The following is a 26,418-nucleotide window of genomic DNA, read 5'->3' as shown; positions in this document are numbered from 1 at the left end:
TTTTTTGTAAACTTTTTTTTTTAAATTTTAGTTATTGGAAAGGGGGATGGGGATAGGGGGAAAGGGGGATAGGGACAGGGGGACAGGGGGATGGGGACAGGGACAATGAGACAGGGGGATATGGACCGGGGGACAGGGACAGAGGAATAGGGAGATAGATGAATAGAGGAATAGGGATTGATAGGTAGATTTCTTTCATTAAACATTTTTTGCCTGTGTACACAGGCTTTACCACTAGTCTAATAAACACACAAACACACTAAAGGATTAGTGTGTAATGTGCAGAAAATAAATTAAATATATTTTACAATTCCCATCTTCAACATGTCTAAACTGCTTTTATGAAAATATGCACAGAAGTCATCTGTGTGCTTGCGCAAAGCTACACTGTATTACATAAAGTACCCTAAAATACTAATAAATCTCAGTTCCATATGTTTGCCCAAATCTCTTTTACTACAATTCAGTTCAAAATCATATTTCAAATATGCAACATTTCATCTTAGAAAATACTAAATGTATATACTAAGTTATTCTAAAGGGCAGTTGAAGCACACAAACTATCATAGTTGCCAACTGTCCTGGATTTTCAGGGACAGTCCCTGGATGTTTAAACTGCCACAAATCAGAAGAAAAAACACAAACAGGTCCTCCACATAAGGTAAGTTGTGCTGATTTGTTGTACAATAGGGGGATTACATGGTTACTACTGTAGATAATTTGTATGCATCTTTGCATTATTTAGTCTGACAGTAATATTTTAGCACTGTAGCTGCAGCTTATTGATTTAACATGAGTTTTAAACATACACCACTTCCTACACAGTGCAAACATATATAAACTAGGGTCGTCAATACTCAGTAACCCGCTTGCTTAATCTGCTGCAAAATTTCCCTGGATTTTTGTTTTAAATGTTGGCAACTATGCACTACTAAATTTCTAAAGGAAATATTCAGGTATTTTAACTGCAGATGTTGCAAGTTTCATATTTTGCTTCCTACTTTGTAAACCTGCTAATCTGGTTCTTTTGAAATGAACCAGTTATTCACACACACACAACAAAAAATCATCATCTCGAGCAGTAGGCAACTTAAAGGGACACGAAACCCCAATTTATTCTTTCATGGTTTAGACAGAGCATACAATTTAAACTTTCCTGTTTACTTCTACTATCAAATTTGCTTTATTCTCTTGGTATCCTTTGTTGAAAGAGCAGCAATGCACTACTGGGAACTAGCTAAACACATGGGTGGGTCAATAGCAAGAGATATATATATATATATGTGAGGACAGGCGCAGCCCAATTAAAGTGAAGGGTAATTTATTATAACGTTAGTGCAAGTACACAATACATACTCACAGACGTTTAGAAGATAAAACAGCAATTTCAAACATAAGGTGATCCCTCCAGTGTGGTATTAGAATTCACAGCCCAGGCACAAACATCTCAGTCGGAAAGTACCAAGTCTGGGTGAGAGGTGCTGGAACCTAAAAACTACTACTTGTGGTGTAATAAAACTCAGTATAACTCTACTTACATTTCATCTGAGTTCGCTCAGACTTTTTCAAGAGTGTAATAAGATGAATACAACCATTGGGCTCAAACCGGCAATATAAAAGAGCCTCTATGATTAGAAAATTACTTTCAGCCAATCACATATCCTGCTGTGTGCACATAATGATACTGAAAGGCTGAATGCAATAAAAGTTTAACGGGGTTCTGAATGTCACAAGTATGGTCCAATCAGACTCCCAACATAGTTCAAACAAAATACAAAACATGCAAAATATGTACTTATTACAATGTCAAATATATCAACACATTACTGTTAAAATTCCTAATAAAAAACATTTGCAATGTCAGTACTATGTTCGCGCCCACATATGAATTGAGCTGGACTGGCTTGCTTCCTGTCCAGGGGGGAGGGTTTTTTTTTTTCTCTCTTCCCGCTTCTTTCTCTTCCCACTTAGAATTTGAATGACACTTAGGATCACTTCTTGGAATGTGGGGGGTATTAACTCCCCGGTGAAGAGGAGTTTGATCTTGGCGCACCTAAGGAGATTAGACACTGATGTTACATTCCTTCAAGAAACACATCTGGTTGATGCAGAACATGATAAGCTTAGGTACACTGTCATATCTCTCACACACCAGCTCAAGTAAAGGACTTGCTATACTCTTTGGGAAGAGAAACCCAGTCAATATTCTCCATACATGTAAAGACAGAGAGGGCAGGTTCCTTATACTTAAAGTTAAAATATGTAATACAGTTTATATCCTCTGCAATTTATATGCACCAAATAATAGAGACCTCCCATTCTGGGACAGACTAATACAAGCTTTGGCCCCGTTCATGGGATTCCCACTTATAATAGGTGGAGACTTTAATTTAGTCCCCAATCCACAGCTGGATAGATCATGGCTCCAGCCACAAGAAGTTAACCCTAGGCTTCTGAAATACAGAGGTAGATATGAGCATAAAATATTCCAGAGACTGCAGACAGAACTTGAGGTGTGCGACATATGGAGAAGGAGACATATAATGGATAGGGATTTCACATGTCTGTCCAGAGCTGCAGGTTCGTTTTCTAGGATAGATCTGTTCTTGGTTTCCGACTCTATGATTCCGATTGTTCGGTCCGAAAAAATACATTCAATTATTCTATCGGATCATGCGCCTATTGAAATTATGCTAGACCTAAATAAGCCCAAGCCCAACAGAAATATACTCAGATTTCCAACTTATTTGATGAAATCTGAAAAATTTCAAAAATATCTAACACATTGTTGGAATGACTTCTTAACCGATAACCAGCAACACTTGGACACGCCGCAGTTACTTTGGGACACTGCTAAGGTGGTCCTCACGGGACATGTGATCTCTTATTTGTCAACTTTGAAGCGCAATCTTCAGAGGAAATATGATGATCTACAGAAAAGTATGGATCTAACATACCAGGCATACAGTATTACTAAATCCAGAGAGGCATATGATGCCTTCTTAGTGATTAAAGAACAAATGGACAATTTCCTGAAGCAGAAGGCAGCGTACGGGCTCTTACGAACGGCGGGTAAATTCTATAGGTTTGGAAATAGGTCGGGGCGATTGTTAGCCTCCTTGGCTACAAAACAACATCTGATGTAGCGCATTGCTTTGCAATGTACTATCAAACCTTATACACCAAACAACCAGAGGCTGAGGCAGCACTGTTGAATCAGTTCTGGGAATCGCTGACACTCCCCACCTTGTCGGAAGAACAACTAGAATCCCTTAATGTACCCATCACAATAGGGGAGGTTCAGCATACAATAAGATCAATAGCACTGGGCAAAGCGGCTTGCCCGGATGGCCTTCCGATAGAATTCTATCGGATGCTATTGCCTCAGGTGTCACCTGTACTAGGTAAGATATATAATAATCTCCTCGGTGAGAATAACCCCCCTTCTCCTACATTCTCATCAGCGCATATAACCCTGATTCCTAAACCAGGGAAAGATCACTCTGTCCCGGAATCGTACCGCCCAATTTCGCTACTTAACGCGGATTACAAGGTCTTTACTAAAATATTGGCGAATCGATTAAAACCTTTCCTACCTGACCTCTTACATCCTGACCAGACAGGATTTGTATCTGGAAGATCGTCTGTTACTAACCTACGCCGGGTACTTCAGGTTATAAACCACTTTCAGGAAAGGACGAGTGAAACAGGTGCTACTGAACGGCCGGAGGCCTTTCTGCTGTCTCTTGACACAGAAAAGGCTTTCGATAGGGTAGAATGGCCTTATCTGTTTGACGCCTTAGAACGCTTCAATTTTCGGGGCCCCTTCATCTCGGCTTTGCGCAAAATCTATTATAGACCTATGGTCCGGATCATGGTTAATGGACACTTCACTTCAGACTTTCGGCTTGAAAGAGGTACAAGACAGGGCTGCCCCTTGTCCCCTCTGATTTTTGATCTAGCCCTGGAGCCCCTCGCGGTTAAGTTGAGACAGATTTTTCCGGGTGTTCGAATAGGTAACAGTGACCAACAGTTTGTGCTATATGCAGACGACATGATGTTGTTTGTGGAGTCTCCCGGAAAATATATTCCAAGGATCTTGAAAATCCTGGAGATATTTGGTAGCTTCTCTGGATATAAGATAAACAATTTTAAATCTGAAATTCTATGGTTACATAGAAATAATCGAGGGGAATCGGAATATCCTTTGGTGGAAGCCACTCAATCACTTACCTATCTGGGGATACACTTGAATAATAATCCGAATAAATTATATCAGATGAATCTAGAGTCTCAGTGCACCACAATCTGCTCCCAAATGGAGAGATGGAAAAACCTTCCCTTGGGGCTAACGGGACGCATTAATCTTTTCAAAATGTCCCTATTACCAAAAATATTATATCCGCTCTTGATGTTGCCCTTCATGTTGCACAGGGGTGACATAAAAAAACTAGAGAAAGCAATTCAGCAGTTTGTGTGGAGGGGGAAAAAGCCGAGACTGGCTGCCGACAAGCTTCACCTTGCCTTTCTGGATGGAGGTCTGGGACTTCCAAACATCAGGTTCTATAATTGGGCAACACTGATTAGGCTAGTTATGGACTGGCAGTTACATAAGCGACACTTTTATGATAGGTCACTAGAAGAATCGGTTGTAACGCCTCTAGCTTTGAATATGCTGCCTTATCTCTCACCAGGCGACCTCCCACAGCATCTAAAAAACAACTTCCTGTATAAAGATCCACTTAAGGTCTGGGCTCAAGCTCATAAATTGCTTGGCTGCACTCAACCATCTCCAAAGTTTATTCCTATTGTAGGGAACCCTGCTTTCCCAGCAGGGAATGATCACGCACCCTTTGCGGTGTGGAAGGAGAGGGGTCTAGATAAAGTTGGAGATGTTCTGGATCCATTGTTGCACACCGTCAGGACCTTTCAAGAACTAAAAACCAAATTTGATCTATCACACAGGCATTTTTTTGCCTATTTACAAATTAGACATTATGTGACTTCACTGATGGACTCTGATAAAAACTTCTGGAGCCAATCCCTATTTGCGATCACACAAACGGCATATAGTTTAGGGAGATTCTCAATCTAAGCACTCTACAGAACATTGCTTAAACACCAATCAGTCAAGACACAGGGCACTATATTAGATGGTATACAGAGAGAAATCACATCTGACATCACCAGCACAGACATCACAAATAGTATCTCGAAGGTTAAGTCAGCTACACTAAATATGACACTGCGGGAGGCCCAAGTCAGGATGCTACACCTGGACTACATCACACCCAGTAGGCGGAGTAAATGGAATCCCCATCATCCGAACCACTGTGTAAAGTGCCGATATCCCAATCCCTCCTTGTCGCATTATTTCTTGCACTGTCCTGTAATTCGCCACTTTTGGGGGCTTTTACAATATTGGCTTGGGAAGGCAATGAAAATAGAGGTAACATTTACTATTGATAATATATACCTGTTTCTGTGGGAGGGGGTCAACACAAGACTACACCCCTTTCTTACCCTCTGTACATTGATAGCTAGGAATTGTATTCTGACTCTGTGGTGTACTAGACGTCCCCCTACACTGACACAGTTCAGAAGGGCCCTATTTAGACAGATCTTTATTGAGCAACAAGATACCTTATTAGATACAGGGGGAAGATTATTATCTTTCTTAAAGAAATGGAAAGCTTTCTTGGGGACACTGCAAATAGAAAAACAAATCCTGGAGCCCTTCCTTCAGACTGAGATAATGATGGAGGCGGGGCTAAGAGGGGAGTGGAGAGCATTGTATGACTCTCTTACTACTACGGACATAGTGGAGCCTTTGAATGAGATCAAAGTAATATCCTTTTTCTGAGAAATATAGAAACGTTCTCCCTTCTTTCCCTCACTAAAACTTTCTTCTACTTTCCCCAATTATTATTATTATTATTATTTTTTTTTCTTCCCCTCCCCCCCCTCCTAATGTGAGTTTGAAGAGCAGAGCCCACTGAACCAAACTGTATGAGATGTTTGTTTATGTTAGATATTTGTTTATGTTAAATAGTTTTACGAGTTGTGTTAAGTTGTTGTTTATACAATTTTAAAATGAAGAGGTGCAGATATTTGGACGGGCGTTGAAGCACGCATATAACCAGACATATGTTATGTGATGGCACGGAACTGTCATATCAACGTGTTAATGAGGATAGGACTTTGTCTCCTCCCTACCAGTATATGAACTGATTGTTAACCATGCCAGGTTTCATGTTAAACTGTGTATTACTGGATGTGTGTTTGCTACGTCTAAAATGTATCTCTTTTAATAAAGATATATTAAAAAAAAAACATTTGCCATAAAAATGTTGCTATTAAAATAATGATGTTACTGTTAAAATAAAAATGTTGCTATAAAAACAATGAATTACACAATAGAAACTGTAAATATATATCCACATCCCTATATATTTGACATTGTAATAAGTGCATATTTTACATGTTTTGTATTTTGTTTGAACTATGTTGGGAGTCTGATTGGACGCGTAGAACAGATAGTAGTTACTTTCTATTTTGACCCTGTGAGGCCGCCGTAAGAGTTCCGGTATCACGTGATACACGTGCATCATCAGTGGAACTCATACACGGAAGAGCCGAGGGCCGTTACCTCTATCCCCATTAGAACCGGTTAGTATCTTTGTATTTGGCGATTTGAACATTTGACTGACTGAATACATATCCGTTCTATACACTGACCAGGAGGGGACCTTGTATTTGATGTGCTTTTTAACATTTTACTTCTTGTGAGTATATTCACACGTGTGGCTGTAAATACATTTTTGGAGATCTACACTTGAATCGTGTCTGCGCTCTTCTGTTTTCTCACATTTAGACTGATTGGACCATACTTGTGACATTCAGGACCCCGTTAAACTTTTATTGCATTCAGCCTTTCAGTATCATTATGTGCACACAGCAGGATATGTGATTGGCTGAAAGTAAGTTTCTAATCATAGAGGCTCTTTTATATTGCCGGTTTGAGCCTAATGGTTGTATTCATCTTATTACACTCTTGAAAAAGTTTGAGCGAACTCAGACGAAACGTACGTAGAGTTATACTGAGTTTTATTACACCACCAGTAGTAGTTTTTAGGTTCCAGCACCTCTCACCCAGACTTGGTACTTTCTGACTGAGATGTTCGTGCCTGGGCTGTGAATTCTAATACCACACTGGAGGGATCACCTTATGTTTGAAATTGCTGTTTTATCTTCTAAACGTCTGTGAGTATGTACTGTATACTTGCACTAAAGTTATAATAAATTACCCTGCACTTGAATTGGGCTGCGCCTGTCTTCTATTCTGTCCTAGTTCCTGTTCCTGATTGGGTGTCACTCGAGAGCACAGACCTTCCATTACGGGCAGCAGCACATCCGGATCTGAACAGCAGAGGTTCCGGTATCATCAGCTGGTTTGTTTGCAACAGCCAGCCTGTGGATTAACATTGCACACAAAATCAAGTACAACCGGCTTTTTACTTTCTACCCCTCACAACCTAGGGGTCTGACTCACTCCCAGGACTGAAGCGCCGATACCGGTATTTGTTTTATATATATATATATATATATATATATATATATATATATATATATGTGAACCCACCAATCACCAGCTAGCTCTAAAGGAATATCTATATAATAAACAACCACTCACACTCCCGCCTCGCAAACCCTAGAATAAATAGTATTAACCCCTAATCTGCCCTCCCTAACATCGCTGACACCTAACTTCAAGTATTAACCCCTAATCTGCCGACTGGACCTCGCCGCTACGCTAATAAATGTATTAACCCCTAAAGCTAAGTCTAACCCTAACACCAGCAGAAGTCTTCATCCTATCCGGGCAGAAGAGGACATCCGGACCGGTAGACATCTTCATCCAAGCAGCATCTTCTATCTTCATCCATCCAGAGTGGAGCGGAGCCATCTTCTTCCAGCCGACGTGGATCCATCCTCTTCTACCGATGCCTACTCGCCGAATGAAGGTTCCTTTACATGACGTCATCCAAGATGGCGTCCTTCGAATTCCGATTGGCTGATAGGATTCTATCAGCCAATGAGATTCAAGTTCAATCGGATTGGCTGATCCAATCAGCCAATGAGATTGAGCTTGCATTCTATTGGCTGATCGGAACAGCTGCTTGGATGAAGATGTCTACTGGTCCGGATGTCCTCTTCTGCCCGGATAGGATGAAGACTTCTGCCGCTCCGGATGTCTTCTTTTGGTCCATCGGTGCCCGGTTGGGTGAAGACGACACAAGGTAGGGAGATCTTCAGGGGGGTAGTGTTAGGTTTATTTAAGGGGGGTTTGGGTTAGAGTAGGGGTATGTGGGTGGTGGGTTGTAATGTTGGGGGGTGGTATTGTGTTTTTTTTACAGGCAAAAGAGCTGATTTCTTTGGGGCATGCCCCGCAAAAAGCCCTTTTAAGGGCTGGTAAGATAATAGAGCTGTTAACTTTTTTAATTTAGATTAGGGTAGGGAATTTTTGTATTTTGGGGGGCTTTGTTATTTTATTAGGGGGCTTAGAGTAGGTGTAATTAGCTTAAAATTCTTGTAATCTTTTTTTATTTTTTGTAATTTAGTGTTTGTTTTTTCTTGTAATTTAGTTTAGTTTATTTAATTGTAGGTACTTGTAGTTAATTGATTTTATTTATTGATAGTGTAGTGTTAGGTTTAATTGTAAATTAGGTTAGGATTTATTTTACAGGTAATTTTGTAATTATTTTAACTAGGTAGCTATTAAATAGTAAATAACTATTTAATAGCTATTGTACCTAGTTAAAATAAATACAAAGTTGCCTGTAAAATAAATATAAATTCTAAAATAGCTACAATATAATTATTTGTTATATTGTAGCTATATTAGGTTTATTTTACAGGTAAGTATTTAGCTTTAAATAGGATTAATTTATTTAATAAGAGTTAATTTATTTCATTAGAATAAAATTATATTTAACTTAGGGGGGTTTTAGGGTTAGGGTTAGACTTAGCTTTATGGGTTAATACATTTATTAGAGTAGCGCGAGGTCCGGTCTGCAGATTAGGGGTTAATACTTGAAGTTAGGTGTCGGCGATGTTAGGGAGGGCAGATTAGTGGTTAATACTATTTATTCTAGGGTTTGCGAGGCGGGAGTGAGGCGGTTTAGGGGTTAATACATTTATTAGAGTAGCGGCGAGCTCCGGTTGGAAGATTAGGGGTTAATAAGTGTAGGTAGGTAGCGGCGACCTTGGGGGGGGGGGGGCAGATTAGAGGTTAATAAATATAATATAGGTGACGGCGATGTTAGGGGCAGCAGATTAGGGGTACATAGGGATAATGTAGGTTGCGGCGGTGTACGGAGCGGCAGATTAGGGGTTAATTGTGTAATGCAGGTGTCAGCGATAGCGGGGGCGGCAGATTAGGGGTTAATAAGTGTAAGGTTAGGGGTGTTTAGACTCGGGGATCATTTTAGGGTGTTAGGTGCAGACTTAGAAAGTGTTTCCCCATAGGAAACAATGGGGCTGCGTTAGGAGCTGAATGCTGCTTTTTTGCAGGTGTTTTTTTTCAGCGCAAACTGCCCCATTGTTTCCTATGGGGGAATCGTGCACAAGCACGTTTTTCCAGCTAGCCGCTACCATAAGCAACGCTGGTATTGAGAGTTGAAGTGGCGGTAAATATGCCTTTACGCTCCCTTTTTGGAGCCTAACGCAGCCCTTCAGAGAACTCTCAATACCAGCGTTGTTTAAAAGGTGCGGGGGAAAAATGGAGCGTTAGCTACGTGGGTCGTTACCGACAAAACTCTAAATCTAGCCGAATGTAACTTTATTGAAGAATTATTACGTCTGGTTTAATACTGGAATTATTTTCTCTTCCAGGATGACTGGTACATCCAGGTGAGGGGTATGGTCATGGGGTTTTACATCGCACCATAATTCACCAATCTATTCATGAATTTTATAGAAGAAAAAATCCTCTATGAAAATAGAGACTTTATTCGATATGGCGCCATTTGGTTGCGCTATAAAGATGATATTTTTGGCATATGGTGGGGTGATGAGAGATCCCTCTTAAAATTTGTTCACACATTAAATACTGAAATAGAATTCTCACTGAACTATGGTGAAACATCTGTATCCTTTTTAGACACAATCGGTTTATAAAGAAGGTAACACTATCCAATTTGATCAGTACACAAAAAGTACAGATAGAAATACTTTATTAACTTATGATAGTTTCCATTACAGACAATTAGTAGCCTCACTCTAAAAGAGTCAGTTACTGAGAGTAAAAAAGAAAGTAAGTGAAGAGAAAAATTTGGACATTGGCATGTCTTAAAGGTTTGTAATAGCAATGTGGAGTCCTTTAAATCCATCCCCCTAATGGTGTACAAGAGAGATAAAATGTTATGAGACAAACATCCATTGATAGCAAAAATAGTGTAGGCTGTTTCCCTTGCCTTTTAGGCGAAAAGAAGAAAAACGATGGCACTACAGGTGTTGTGTCCCACTATTACAGTTCTACTTTACATCCCTATATGGTTTTTAAGGGTTTATAAATATTTAATGCTATAACATGGGGACCGAGGTGCTATACACAAGCAGAGACAATAACTGGAAAAATTCTAATGCATTGCATTAGAGAAGTATGTACATGAGTAGCACTCAACAACACAATTGGATAATAAGCAGTTAAGCTCTGTAAAGACGCAATTAATAATCCCCAGTAGAAGGGGTAAAACTTAACTTTTAATATTATTTCTTTTTAAAATAATACAGTTCATTAAAAGCACAGTGTGATAGAATAGGTGCAACACCAGTATACGTAAATTCCCAACAGGTAAGTACCCCTGAGGGCAAATATAAAATAAAATAAAGATTTCAACAAAAAAATATAAAATAAAATACATCACTTATAGTTTATACAGGGGAACCTGACAGTAATGGCTGTAAAGGTAATAGGTATACCCTATATATATGTTTTATAAACAATGCTGATAGTAAGTTGTTAGGTCGGATCGATACTGTGCTGTCTAAGTGGGGGAACAAAGAGTTACAAAAGAGAATACTATCATAGGGTGGGCTTTCTAATGTGATGGAGAATGTAATTTGCACTTTAGGAATGTGCCCTCTGTTATTCCGTATTATGTTTAAATATTTTTTATTGTCATTATTTTGAAACTTTGAAAACAATTACAGACATACCTTCCCCACCATGCAATTCCCTCTACATGAAGGTTAGGAAGTAGACAATCAGTATAACATCATTTATGTAGCAAACAATATAGCTAATGTGATAAGGTTTACCGTGCTCTACTCATTCCCAATGATATTTGAATGTCCTTTTGGATTCTGGGATGAAAGATAGGTGGTAATATTCGTAGGTCATCTTTTTCACGTGATGATTTATTTGAGTATCTTCTGTGGTGTTAGGGAATCTCTCTTAAGGGGTAGAGCAAATATCTAATTTAACTTCCATATTAACCTGTTGTTGAGTTACGATAGCAGTTTCACAGTATCTGAGGTCACCTGAATTAACTCCACATAAATTAACTTTAAAGAGGTATATCCTCCTTAGGAGGTAAAATTATATAAATAGGGTATAAAAAGGGGAAGGGGGGAAGGGGGGGGGGAGTGACGACACAACCTGATGTGATTATTGGGGAGTGATTTCGCAGTAGGCAAGATCACTCGTTATTTTTGTGTTTCAATGTTTTATTTAGCTATCCAGTAATACCATATCGCTAGGAAAGTTTCTCTATTGTCTAGGGTGTGAGATGCCAGCTCATACATAGTATATGTATATTGGATTTTATTATAAATTTCTGTCCAGGTTGGGCTGCCTGTCTTCCAATATCTGGCTATGCATGTCCTTGTGATTGTACACAATATCCTAATAAATGTGTTGATATGTTTATTAAGTGTACTAATATTTATGTGTAGAAGGGCCTGTTGGATGGTAAGATCTATATTTTCGTTCAGTATGTGACTAAGGAAGGAGGATAGCTGTTGCCATATCCCTGTAATTTCTTTGCAGTCCCACCACATATGTTTGTATGTTCCTGCCTCTCCGCACCCTCTGTAACATAAGGGACTTCCCTGTGTGTGCATATGAGCCGTTCTAATGGGTGTTAGATACCATCGGTGTATAGTCTTGATTATGTTCTCCTTAAGATCTACACTTATAAGTCCCTTCTCAGCCTTTAGAAATATCGTTTCCCATTCTTTAGTTTCTTTAGAAATGTGGAGATCCCTTTCCCAAGCTATCATAGTAGGGGTTTTGATTTTATTCTGTGATATTTGAATATTTGTATAGAGGATAGAAATAGTATGTTTATCTCGTTCTTGCGATTTACAAAGATGTTCTAGTGGCGCGGTGTACCTTTCTCTTGGGTGTTTCAGATATATCTGGGTGGCTGAATGAATCTGTAGGTATAAATACCATCTCAATTTCAAGGGGGATAATTTTTCTTGAAGTTGGTTAAATGTAAGTGTAGTTCCTCCCTCTATAAAGTCTGCTACTCTATAGAGACCCTTATTTTCCCATTTCTGCAGTTGATCCCAGAGTTCTCTGGGCAAAATATATTTTATCGGGATATATAAGGAATATTGTGGAATAAGATTGTATTTGGTTTTTGCTTTCTTCCAGGTAGTTATTGTGGTGTTTGTAGTGTAAGGTCTATATGATTCTTGTTTGGATTGTGTTTTCTCAGGATCCCAAATAATGGTATCTATTTCCCCCCAATCACCCAGCGTTGTTTCTAGAGTAGGCCAGATAATTTCTTTATTTCTTTTTAGTAATAGACTATCTTGTGCTAATCTGGCGGCGTGGTAATATTCCATTAAATTGGGGACCCCAATACCTCCCAGAGTCCTGTGTCTAGTCAGGATTGATTTAGCAATCCTGTTCGTTTTGTCTCCTCTTATATAAATTAGTATCTCTTTTTGCAATGAGTCTATATCTGTTTTGACAATTTGGATAGGGAGTGTTCTAAAGAGATACAAGATCCTTGGCAAGATTGTCATCTTAACCGCGGCCACTCTGCCTAGCCATGAAAATTTATAGGTTTTCCACTTTGATAAATCTGTTTTAATTTGTTTGAACAATGGGATATAATTTACTTTGTATAGATGTGAAGGGCAGGAAGGAAGGTGAACTCCAAGGTACTTTAATGAATGTTTCATCCATTTAAAGTTGAAATTAGTTTCTAATAGCGTCTGAGTCATTTGTGGTAGTGCAATGGGTAGGGCTTCACATTTTTCTGTGTTTATTTTGAATCCCGATATGGCAGAGAAGGTTGCTAATGTTTGGTAAAGGTTGGGTAATGATACTAAGGGGTTAGTCACAGTCAATAAAATATCGTCCGCAAACAAAGCCAATTTATGTTCCACCTTAGCTAACTTAACTCCCGAGATGTCTACTTGAGAGCGGATTTTGGCGGCCAGAGGTTCATGTTATTCCGTATTATGATAGAATAAGTGTACAGATACAAAACTTTGAGGCCTATTTAACAACGGTCTTGCGGACCTGATCCAACAGTGCGGATCAGGTCCGCAAGACCTCGCTGAATGCGGAGAGCAACACGCTCTCCGTATTCAGCATTGCACCAGCAGCTCACAAGAGCTGCTGGTGCAACGCCGCCCCTGCAGACTCACGGCCAATGGGCCGCCAGTAGGGAGGTATCAATCAACCCAATCGTACTCGACTGCTGCTTCATAACTGCTGTTTCTGGCGAGTCTGAAGACTCGCCAGAAACACGGGCCCACAAGCTCCATTCGGAGCTTGATAAATGGGCCTCTATATCTCTGCTAACTTCGCTACACCGTCACTCTTGGGTATAGTATTGTTATAAATGCTGGTCACTGACCCGGGCTGATAAGCTGGCGTTACTAGGATACCCAGATAATTACTACCAATTGAGTAGTGAGCGAAGTTCACTTTAGATTATTTACTAAAGTAATATAATGATTATATACGGATATTAGTGACTAGGTAGCACATGAGAAGATTGAACTCGATATACATGTTTATTGATATACACCGCTTCACTTTCACCTCTCACTATTGTGTTATAGTATGGGTTCAGCGGCAACAATAGTCAGTTGATGCTTTTACAATTAATTCAAGTGAGTAGGGAATGCGGTGGAGCCGTGTAACAGATTCCGGGTGATACGCATACAATCTACTGCTCAGTCCCCCACTCGAAGGTCAGCTGTGCAGACTATATCGCCACCCCCATGGGAAATTTCTTTCAGCTAGTTTTAAGTCTAATACTTTATACGGCGACACAAATGCTATATTCTTTAATGAAGGATATAGTAGCACTATTACTTTATATTAATGGCTTTGTAGCACATAAAAGGATTAGACTCAATATATATGTTTATTATTATACACCGCTACACTCTTCACCTCTCACTGTTGTGTTGAAGTATATGTTTGGTGACAGCAATAATCAGTTGATGCCTTTACAGTTAATTCAAGTGAGTAGGGAATGTGACAGGGCCGTGTAGCAAGTTCCAAGTAATAAGTCAATAATCAATTATTCAGTCTCCCACTTAAAGGTCAGCTATGCCAACTAAATAACCAACCCCAGGAAAAATTCCTTTCAGCTAATTGTAAATCTAATACTATATACGGCGACACTAATCGTAAGCCATTAGTTTAAGTTATTTCAATTTCAAGAGAATTTACTTAGAATATGGTAGGAAAGTAACACCCATTCACACATCTGCAAGTTAAAAAAAGAGACTAGACGTCCCCGCTCGCCCTGACATGTTTCGCCTTTGTCAAAGGTTATCGATCCGACCTAGCAACTTACTATCAGTATTGCTTATAAAACATATATATAGGGTATATCTATTACATAAACAGCCATTACTGTCAGGTTCCCCTGTATAAACTATAAGTGATTTATGTTATTTTAAATTTGCCCTCAGGGGTACTTACCTGTTGGGAATTTACGTATACTGTTGTTGCACCTATTCTATCACACTGTGTTTTTTATGAACTGTATTATTTGAAAAAGAAACAATATTAAAAGTTAAGTTTTACCCCTTCTACTGGGGATTATTAATTGCGTCTTTACAGAGCTTAACTGCTTAGTATCCAATTGTGTTGTTGAGTGCTACTCATGTGCATACTTCTCTAATGCAATGCATTAGAATTTTTCCAGTTATTGTTTCCCTTGCTTTTGATGCATGAGTTGTAGTTCTATTATAAAGGGTAAGGAATTCACACACCCTGGAAGTGGAAACAAGTATAAGATTAAACATCTAGTTACCTGTGAAACATCATATATTATATATATGATTAAGTGTCCCTTTTCTATGATTTACATAGGAGAATCAACCCGTAAAGCACAAGAACGTATGAGCCAACATCGTTCCAATATCAGAACTAAAGACTCTCAAGCTCCCATTGCGATCCATATCTTAGAAAAGGACAATCAAATTAGCCAGTTTAGATGGCAAATCATAGATATAGTGAAACCGCTGAGGAATGGAATGGATAGAGAGAAGCTATTAAAACAAAGGGAGATGTTCTGGATCTATGAATTGGACACAATGTATCCAAAAGGTCTAAATAGGGACTATGAATGGTCAATATTCTTGTAAATTAGTTTTTATTAGAAATTGTAGTGGTTCTTTTAATATATCTGCAGTCTAAGATTACAATGATGTAGAGAAAAAGGATATTTGGCTACGTAGCTAACATAGTTTTGCTTTTCTAAAAATAATACCAAGACAACTATGCAAATTTCATAAAAAAGTATATTGGAAAGTTACTTTAAATTGCATGCTCTATCTAAATCATGAAAGTGTAAATTTGATTTTACTGCCCCTTTAAGGATATGCATATTTATTACATGTTTATATCTTTACCTTATTAGATAAAGTTGAAAGAAGTCAAAATGATAGTCTAGGGCATAAATATGCATGGAATGACGTTACTGAAATGTGAAGCTATTGTGTGTGTGCAACATTGTTGACAATGTTGAGGTGGAGATCAGCTTACGTTATAAAAGCCCTGTGTAGCTGACTCACTTACTCTTTGGTTCCTGGAAGCTGTGGAGGATATCTTTCCCACCCATTATTTCCCTCCCATCATGTTAATTTTGTTAATTTTCTTTTACACAGTTTGGCAAAGGGGCGATACTGAGTTCACAGTAACCTTTAGGGTGGCTTAGTTGCTTTGGCAGGAGAATGCCTAATGAGGCTCGCTTTTATAAACCCAAAGCGTAATTTGTTTCTCTCCTTGGTGGTGCTTGTTGAGACGTCTTACACCAATAGGGCCCTTAAAGTTTTGGAGTGTCTGACTTTATTATACCTTCTAGCATAGCGGGGGTCACGGCCCTAATCATATTTTCTGGTTCCACATTGGTTGAGCTAATGGGAGGGACAAAATGTTGCAAGTTGTAGTGCATCTCCTCACTGGCCTACTGACCTGCAAACTAACAGATTATACCAAAAATTGAATGGCAAAACACAGCATCATTCCAAATTGGGCCGTTGACTTCTGTGTGTGTTTGATGTGTATTTATATATAAATATAATTCGTTTTTTGACCTCAGATGCCGCCACCTAGAGTTTATACTAAAAAAGTTTTGCAGTTGAATTTTGCCTGACCTCAATAAACGCGACCATGTTCACAGCCTTCTTCCAAGCAGTGTATCTGTGTGTTTATTTCTGCTCTAGGTGGGAATGTAAGTAATGGTGGTTTAACCATTAAGCCCATTGAGTTCCATTTTTAAAATGTTATCAAATGTCTGTCGGACCTGATCCGGCAGTGCGGATCAGGTCCGACAGACATCGCTGAATGCGGAGAGCAATACGCTCTCCGTATTCAGCATTGCACCAGCAGCTCACAAGAGCTGCTTGTGCAACGCCGCCCTCTGCAGATTCGCCAGCAGGGAGGTGTCAATAAACCCGATCGTACTCGATCGGGTGGAATTGTGACGATCACTGTCCGCCTCATCAGAGCAGGCGGACAGGGTTATGGAGCAGCGGTCTTTAGACCACTGCTCCATAACTTGTGTTTCTGGCGAGTCTGAAGACTCGCCAGAAACACGGGCCCTCTATATATTAGGGCCCTCTATATATATGGGCCTCTATATACTAATGTATATATTACATTGTTTATAATATAAAACCAATAGAAATGTTGAATATAACTCTCCTGTGTGTGAAAGTGGACTTATTATTTAAGTATTGCCATTGGAACTATGCAATCAGTGATGGGTGTATGGGGTGCAGAGAATGCAGAAGCATCCACGATCTTTTAAATTGTACCCCATTGTGTTTGTTGGGCTGAGGCCCAGGTGAAAATTGCTGCTCCTTGTGCGGTCTCTTCCCACCTAGCCATACCTTGGACTATTTGTTTCTTCCCCAAGACTACCAACCTAGCCCATGCTATGCCTAGCTCCACCCCCAAGGCACCATTTAATCTGCCTCTGCAAGCCATGACTCCCCCAATGGAACACCTGTGATTGGGCCCCCAGCCTCCTGGCATGGAGCTCTGCAGAGTTTTGCCCCTGAAAGCTTAAAGGGACGTTTTTACTCATATGCAATATCAATTAAAAGTGACACATCACAACTGTTAAAAGATGATGAGAAAATATCAACTGAACATCTCTTAAAAAGAAAGATACTTTACCTCAAAATTTCTTCAGATCACCAGAGTGTTGTGTAATCCAGTTATTCTCTTTTTACTGTCATCTGCATGGTGAAAAAATATAAGCTTTACTGTGATCTCATGGGATTGCACTGAAATCTTATGAGATTTCATAGTAAACTTCCTTAAACTAAAGGGGCAAATAATGTGACGTGCCAGCACAAGCCAAATGCATGCCCCTTTGCAAGTCCTGGTGAAAAAGCATCCTGATTGGATGTTTAAATTCCCTTTACAATGGGATGTGGCTCCTGAGGAGATTTTTAGGTAAAATATCTACTTTTGTTACATAGAGATGTTCATGTGATATTTTTTAGTCAGATTTTTACAGATAAACTGCATCACTTTCAAGTGATTCAACAGTTAGGTATCATGTCCCTTTAAGATTAAAAACCTCACCAGTTGCAATTTAAAACATTGCATTTAAAGGGAGATTAAACCCAAAAAATGTCTTTCATGATTCAGATTGAGCATACAATTTTAAGCAACATTCCAATTTACTTCTATAATCGAATTTGCTTCATTCTTTAGATATCCTTTGTTAAAGAAATAGCAATGCACATGGGTGAGCCAATCACATAAGGGAAATATATGCAGCCACCAATCAGAAGCTACTGAGCCTATCTAGATATGCTTTTCAGGAAAGAATATCAAGAGAATGAAGCAAATTAGATGATGGAAGTAAATTAGTAAATTGTTTAAAATGGTATTCTCTATCTGAATCATGAAATAAACAATTTGGGTTTAATGTCCCTTAAATCAGCATATCTAACGTTGCCACCTTGACCTGAGGAAAGCATAGTGAACAGAACTTTTTCAATCCGTCATTTTACACATATGTTATGATCTTTATATGCAGCACATGAGAGGTCACAATGTGATGTCTCTTCAACATTCTTTTCATATCTTCACCTCTGAGGAAAAAAACAAAAACATCTCAGTGACACATCTTTTCTGACAGGTCCAGCAGCATATGTGTCACGTGACATAGGTAAATCAACTAGTGGTTTCTCAATTTGATGGAATTACTTAAGCAGCTCTCTGGTAAAATGTTCATTAAGAACAGCACGTTCTGCAATCGTAATTGGTAAGGCATAAACGTTGTTCTGTATTAGATAAATATTACTGTGTGAGTCATAAGTACACACATTGCATCACACATAATCATCTTGTGTTTGTATACTGTATCTTGTAATTGGAAATATCTTAAGTAATGATATACCGCAAGTGCCATAAATGCTCACCTTGATTTGTGCTGCACGTTTATTGATCTTGTTTTTTTTATAAACGCTTTAAGAGGTTAGAAAGATCAAAAATTTAATGTGCATAGGGGCACTTCAGTTTAAAATGGAAGCATTTTTGCATTATACTTCTATTAGCAAAAATGATTCTAATAACAGGTATTACTGTTTTCCTGCAGCATACGCACATATCCTGTGAGGGTTTGTGAACCAGTATTTAAACACCACACCTCAGAGGGGCAGCTGTAGCAATACACACCACAGCCATCTCTCTGAGCAGGCGTATGGCCAGATGTATCAATTTGCGAGCAAACGGGATTCACATGATGTGAACCTTTCCGCATTTTAACGCAAATTGTGGGGCGAATGTTTTTCCCATATATATTATTGTACAAGGGAGCACTTGTGCAATACCTCCCTCACGCAACCAATTCCATGAGAGTAGGGCTTGTCAATCACCCTGGTTAAATTAATCCGTGGTGATTTTCATCCACCAACTCCAGTTTGGCGGAGAGGGTTTATGAGGCAGTGGTTTAAACCATGGCTTCCTGAATATCAGTTGCAGGCTCAAATGCGCGAGTCTGCAGCCGATCGGGGCATTCGCCTCATAATAAATCTTGGGAATAGTGTTTGAATACTGGTGCACGAGCCCTCACAGGATATGTGCGTATGCCACTGAAAAACAGTAATTACTTTTACTAGAAGTATTTTTGCTAATGGAAGTATATTGCAAAAATTCTTATATTTCATATTGAAATGCACTCATGCACATTTCATTTTTGATCTTTCTATCTTTCTTTAAAGGGACACTGTACCCAAAATTTTTAATAGGAGTAAATTAGAAAGTTGCTTAAAATTGCATGCTCTTTCTGAATTACAAAAGAAAATAATTGGGTACAGTGTCCCTTTAACTGTTAAGATATTGCATGACCTATCACTTGCACATTATGCAGGCTTGCAGCTCTAAGTCACAGAGTATAAAATGTAGCCATAAACCTCATAAAGCAGAAAGGAACAAAAAACAAACAAGCCTTTTCTAGACATGAAAATATTTGCTATATACAGTCAATAATAAAATAAAACATTTTACAGAGGCGCCATCTACAGTCTAAAAAGCAGAAAAGGGATTAAAATGTAAAGGGACAGTTTTCTGTCATCTATATGAATTGTGTTGTTCTTTAAATAGTATTTTATTGAGGTTTTTAGCAGACTATTACATACAACATTTTCTATGTCACAAAAAGACAATTTCAGAACAAAATAACATTATCACAAAGTTACATGAGTCTAAAGAAAAAAGTTAGGCTAATACAACAGAAACCTCCATTTGAAATAAGATCCTCCAATGATCATAAGGCCAGTCTTGACCTTAAAGGGCCATAATACCCAAATGTTTAAACACTTGAAAGTGATGCAGCATAGCTGTAAAAAGCTGACTAGAAAATATCTCCTGAACATCTCTATGTAAAAATGAAAGATATTTTACCTCAAAAGTTCCTCAGTAGCCACCTCCCATTGTAAAGGATATCTAAGCAGCATTTTAGTGTCTGTCCCGGGACAACTGAAGGGATGAGCTTCGTGAACTCTCATATTATTTCACCAATCAGGTAAAGGAAGCTTACTATGAAATCTCATGAGAGTTAAGTCAAATCTCATGAGATCACAGTAAGAGTTCATGACCTCAGCACTGCTGATGCTGATTGGCTGCTGTTCATTTCTTCATTTTTTTACCTGCAGCTGGGAGCAGGTGAAGTATAACTTTTTACACAGAACTTACTCTGGTGAGCTGAGGAGATTGTGAGGTAAAATATCTTCCTTTTTTACATAGAGATGCTCAGGTGATATTTTCCTGTCAGCTTTTTACAGTTATACTGCATCAGATTCAAGTGATTTAGCATATGAGTATTATGTCCCTTTAATGTATTTGTAGAGTTTCATAGAGTAAATTTATTGTCTCAGGGCCACTCGTGCCAAAATAGATAAAACTTTTCTAAAATATAGTTTTTAAATGAGAACATTAAATACATTAGTCTTTTACAAACTTTCATTAGGACACTAATACCTAAGAGTATATATAGTTACACTTACGCTCTAATCTTGAGTTATATACATTCATATTACTTTTAAATATTTAAATGTATTAGTAATAAATAACTGGCCTTGGATAAAACTGAGATATTAAGACATTACACAAAGTATAAATTAAGATAAAAGTTAGAGACCAGGTGATTTACAAAACAGCAACTCCGACGTACGTTGTAGTTTCTGATCAATTGGACATAGCAAGAGAGGCGGGACATTTTAAAGTAACAGAACTAACCTGATCCATAATTAGCTGAGAATGCTGAGTTGCAACGGCCGTCTTGTGCTGTAGATCAAAACTGCACCTTTACTTGTCCTTAACTTGTTTATGTGCATGTATTTGGCCCTTTAATTATGTTTTTAATTTTTTTAAATAAATGTTTTAACTTGGATCCTACGTCTCCAATTCACCTATTTTGCCAGAGGAGGAGTGGTACAGTTTTGAGATTATATAATTTAGAGCTCAATCATTAGCTCTTAAGTGTGTGAGTATGGACCTGTAGTATAATTGTATACTGATACGTCACTATTTTTGCACTCTCTTACTTTGAGGATATTGGTGTGGAAATCTGAAGGTCTTAAAGGGATTATTCACATTTCAAGACCTGTATCCTTTTTTTTTCCTATTTGAAGGAATATAAATAAAAAAAATTTAGATAAGTGCACAGTTTTCCCTTTTGTATATTTTTTTTTAGTAATTACACATTGTTAGAAGTGATTTTTTTCAGTTTATTGTTATTCACAAATTATATATGCAGTCAATAATCTGATTATGGGATATTGTAATTATACATGCAAAATATTGTGACAAGAGCTGGTGAAAAACTATGTTCATAAAATATGCAATATTTGTCATTATGAGAGCTATGGGAGATGATATGTCACTGCGGAACTATAATTATATGTGCAAAAAGAGCCTGTCATATGCACATGCACAACAAGTAATAAGATGGCATAAACTTGCTTATATCCTATTATGAAGATCTGCTATCACAACTAAATTGCACAAAGTCAGTTAAGCTCTAGCACTAGTGAAAAACGTACAAAATATGAAAGCTTACCTACTAGCCTAATTAATGGTACAAACACTTAACAGAAGGAAATGTAGACTGAAACATCTATAATGAGAGCTTAACTAATGACTATAGTTTAAATAACTAAACAGCTAAACAAATATGTCAGAAGCATGAGTGGTCCCCATAGCTGATTTATCAAGAGACAGGTTATAGTAGAGCAACAGTGGTTTAGTATTTCGGTGGTTTAACAAGATGTCTTCAGTGGAAACGTCCTTGGTATAGTGCAGAATAATAAAACCTCAGAGTGATATGGAGGCTTAAACTGCTATGTCACGCCAATCCCACTTGTTGCAAGTTTATTTAGAAGATACCTACATTATATAAGGTGTAAAACTGAGCACTTGACAGTCATTATATAGTAGGCCACAAAACTGTAAGAGACTTTAAATTTGCTGATTTGACAGTCCATCTAGTAAAAAACACTGTAATGAGAAATCCCATGTGTCCCACCTTTTGCAGCACTATCAAATTTGGGTCTTAATCCTGTAGCCCCACCATTTAAACTTCATGTCCCCCTTGTAGTAAATATCCTGGCATTTTTATTATGTAAATGAATCCTCTTTATAGGAACTACCCATTTCATGTGCATTATGCCCAAATCTTACCAATTTTTCATTTGCATTGCATAAACCGAGTCTAAGAGAGAATCTCTCTACCCAAGGTCACAAGGAGTGGGTAGAAATTGCTGCCTATATTTATGATTGTATTAGCAGTCACACATGCACTGTGTCACCACTGCACTCACTCAACCAAATGCGCCAGTGCATGGCTTGTCAATCACCCTGGTCAGATTATACCAGGGTGATTTTAATCTACCACCTCTAAGGTGGAGGATATGTTAGAAAGTAGCACACAAGTGAGCCTGTACCACAACAGCCATTTGCTGCTTTATAAATCTGCCTTAAGTATTCAAGGAAAATGAGAAGATAGTGTTAATTCCACAATAAAATTTGTCACGACCTAGTACCTTCTACGGTTACTAGCGGTGGTGTATTTAGCTTTTGTGCAGCCATAGACACTGGCAAGTCTGCGGCCCTCTGATCTTAAACCCTCAACAATTTTAGCTCATGTTTACCTGATATATTTCTCACACCTAGAGGTCAGGTATACATGGATGGGTTCTACCAGGGATGTGCAGTCAGGAGGGCAGAGCCTCACCTGTCCAGAAAAGAAAAAAATATGAAAATGAAATGAAAATAAAAAAACTCACCAAATTTTCTGAGCTTCACTGCAAAATTCAGGGAGAGAGGCTGCAATGAGCTCAGCCTCCGTTGGTTGCACAATAGCTCCCACTGCCTGACAGGTTAGGTATCACATTCATGATAAGCCCACTCATAAAAAAACTCCAGTGGAGGCAGCTAACACATCTGCCTCATTGAGGGAGAAGTGCCTTGAGTCTAAGACTGTGTCTTACACTGACAGTGAGTAGGTCATCTAGATGGGAACTAGCTTGTGCCATGTAATCCATGTGGCAGAACAGAAATTACTCCTCTGAAGTGCAGGTCTCACTGATAAGAATACAGTATGTAAGCTTTCAAGAGACAGGTATTGTACTCTCTGGAGTTACTGAATTTACTCAGTGTACAATGAACTTTTTTTTTACAAAGTGTGGATTAGGTTAAAAAGTATAGTACACTTAGTATATATACTAAGGAACAATAGAACAATGGAGTAGATAAACTACCCCTATAGAATCACAACTTATAAAAAATCTTATGTCAAATGTTTTTTTTGCCCATTGCCCCTAAATGATTTACTTTTTTCCATATATGGGCAATAGACACATTTATCACATGAATAGCTCCCTTTAATACCCCTGTCCTTTCTGAGCCAATCAGAAATAGAGGGGCTTCTGTCCCAAGTTTTATATAGGAAAAACAAAACATTTTCTTAAGGATATGATACAGGAGCATTGTGATGACATAACTTACAAGCGTGATACTAATGTAGCTAGACATTTCACTACCTTCCATAATAGTGATGCAGAAGGGTTAAAATGTATAGCAATAGACAAAGGCGATCTACATAACAGAGGACGTGATGTGGATAAGATCCTGCTACAAAAAGAGGCTAGGTGGATCTATTACCTAAAAACAAGAAAACCTTTGGGTTTTAATGACAAAATGGATTTTGCAAGCTTTGTATGCTATAAATATAAAAACGTGTATATAAGTGTTTTAACGTAAATTTGTATGCCTTTCAAAATAATACTTCCTATTTAGAATGATTGATGTTGGTAACATGTAATAAGGTGATGCCCCTTTAAGAGCAAGGTGTCTAGGAGGAAAGAAAATAGGCAGGGCTAAAAGATATAAATAATAGAGCAGAGGTGATGAGAGAGTAAGCCCTGACGAAGCCCCATTCAGTTTGTATGCAGGGGTGAAACGAACATTTTGTTGGCTAAAGCAGTCTTTGTATAAAGGCTAGTCCTATGCAAGATGCAAATACTTGTTTGAGGAATAACTGACTGAACAAAAGCAGAGGAACCAGAAACTGAGAAATATAGAGGCAAGAAGCTACCTGTCAGTTATTTTCAACAGCGGGATCTAAAGGCGGTAACTGAAAGTGATGACGTCACAGACCTGGCGTGCATTGGCCGACTACAGAATTTGGTGTAAAGGCAGACTTACCCTCAAGTGAATGGCAGTAACAGTGTCCGGCTCAATTGAGCGGCTAAAGCAAGCTGTGGAAATCTAGCAAGGTCATGGTGAGCAGTGAGATCACTGGGTGATTGTAATAAGCTAAAATAATACGTGAGAGGGCTCTCGATGGAGGTGGTATGTGCCGTAATTATAACCGCATAATAACAACAGTAAGATCCGCTCTGTTTGAAAATCTAAAATGAATAAAAGTCCTAATGTGGTTTAGAGGATTGGTGCCTATGTACCTTAAGTGCGGCGAAAGCCGTGGTCAGCAGGCAATATAAACAAAGTGACTTTTAAAAATTCAGTTCCCTGCAGTATTCTAGCATAACGAGGTGCACCTCTTTCTCTATTTTGTTTGAAAAATTGGAGGATAAAACGAATACTTAGACATTATGCAACAACTTGTTGCTAATGTATTTGCATATCGATACCTACAGGGCATTGAAAAGGTAGGTTGTACATAGTTGGTTAAAAAGTTTACAGCTATGATGAATTGGATGTAACTTTCACACAGGTGTTTCTTTCTATCAAGTGGTTGACTTTAAACATGATATTAATAAATGAAGTCATTGTTAAAATTTAAAGAGTTCTGAATTCCCTTGCTTTGGAAAAATTTCTAGGGTCTGCACCAACACTCCATAAATTACATTTTGCAGGATGTGTACAATGTGTTGAAAATAACAGATTACAGGATTATAAAGTCTCTCTCCACTACATTGGAAATGTATATATGTACTGTATTATAAATACATTTCTTTTTACAAATTATATGAGGTTTATGTAAAGATAATGTCTATATGTTATTAAACATTAGAATAATTAGTTTTGTTAGAATTGTGTGTGTGTGTATATATATATATATATATATATATATATATATATATATATATATATATTATATATATATATAGAAAAAAGTTTCAAACCATTAGTAGGTAGCAAAAAATTGTTTCCCACTGGTGGTTTAAGTATACCCTTTCCTGGCACTTAAAACGTATACAGTCATATCAGAAAATCAGAGATCACCACCCATAATTGCATTGAGCAAACCATTTATTCATATGCATTCTAATGCAATAAATTGCATATATATATATATATATATATACTGTACAGTATATGTATACACCAATTAAAAATACAAAAAACAAAAGATTGATTTCCATAATAAGCCACAAAAGTGGTAACTGAACTCAGTCCAAGGAAACTGGTGAATTGGTAAATTATTATAACAGGGAGCTCCCTGAATTCCAAACTAAGGGTACCCTTATCTATAATCTATTAGTCTGAGAAGTGTGCGCAGAGCTAGTATATCAAACTCTTAAAGATCCTAAGAGATCCCCTACAATTAGGAAATAGAGTAAAGAGCCAAGAAGTGTACTTAGGAGCGATCCTAAGTACACTTCTTGGTACCGTTATCTACCTGTTTGGACTAAATTCAGTTACCGCTTTTGTGGCTTATTATGGAAATCAATCTTTTGTTTTTTTCAATTGGTGTATATATATATATATATATATATACATACATACAATTTATTGCATTAGTATGCATATGAATTAAATGGTTTGCTCAATGCAATTATGGGTGGTGATCTCTGATTTTCTGATATGACTGTATAAGGTTTAAGTGACAGGAAAGGGTATACTTAAACCACCAGTGGGAAACAATTTTTTGCTACCTACTGATG

Source organism: Bombina bombina, chromosome 2 (assembly GCF_027579735.1).
Source record: "Bombina bombina isolate aBomBom1 chromosome 2, aBomBom1.pri, whole genome shotgun sequence".
Classification (NCBI taxonomy): domain Eukaryota; kingdom Metazoa; phylum Chordata; class Amphibia; order Anura; family Bombinatoridae; genus Bombina; species Bombina bombina.
This window is presented reverse-complemented; position numbering follows the sequence as displayed.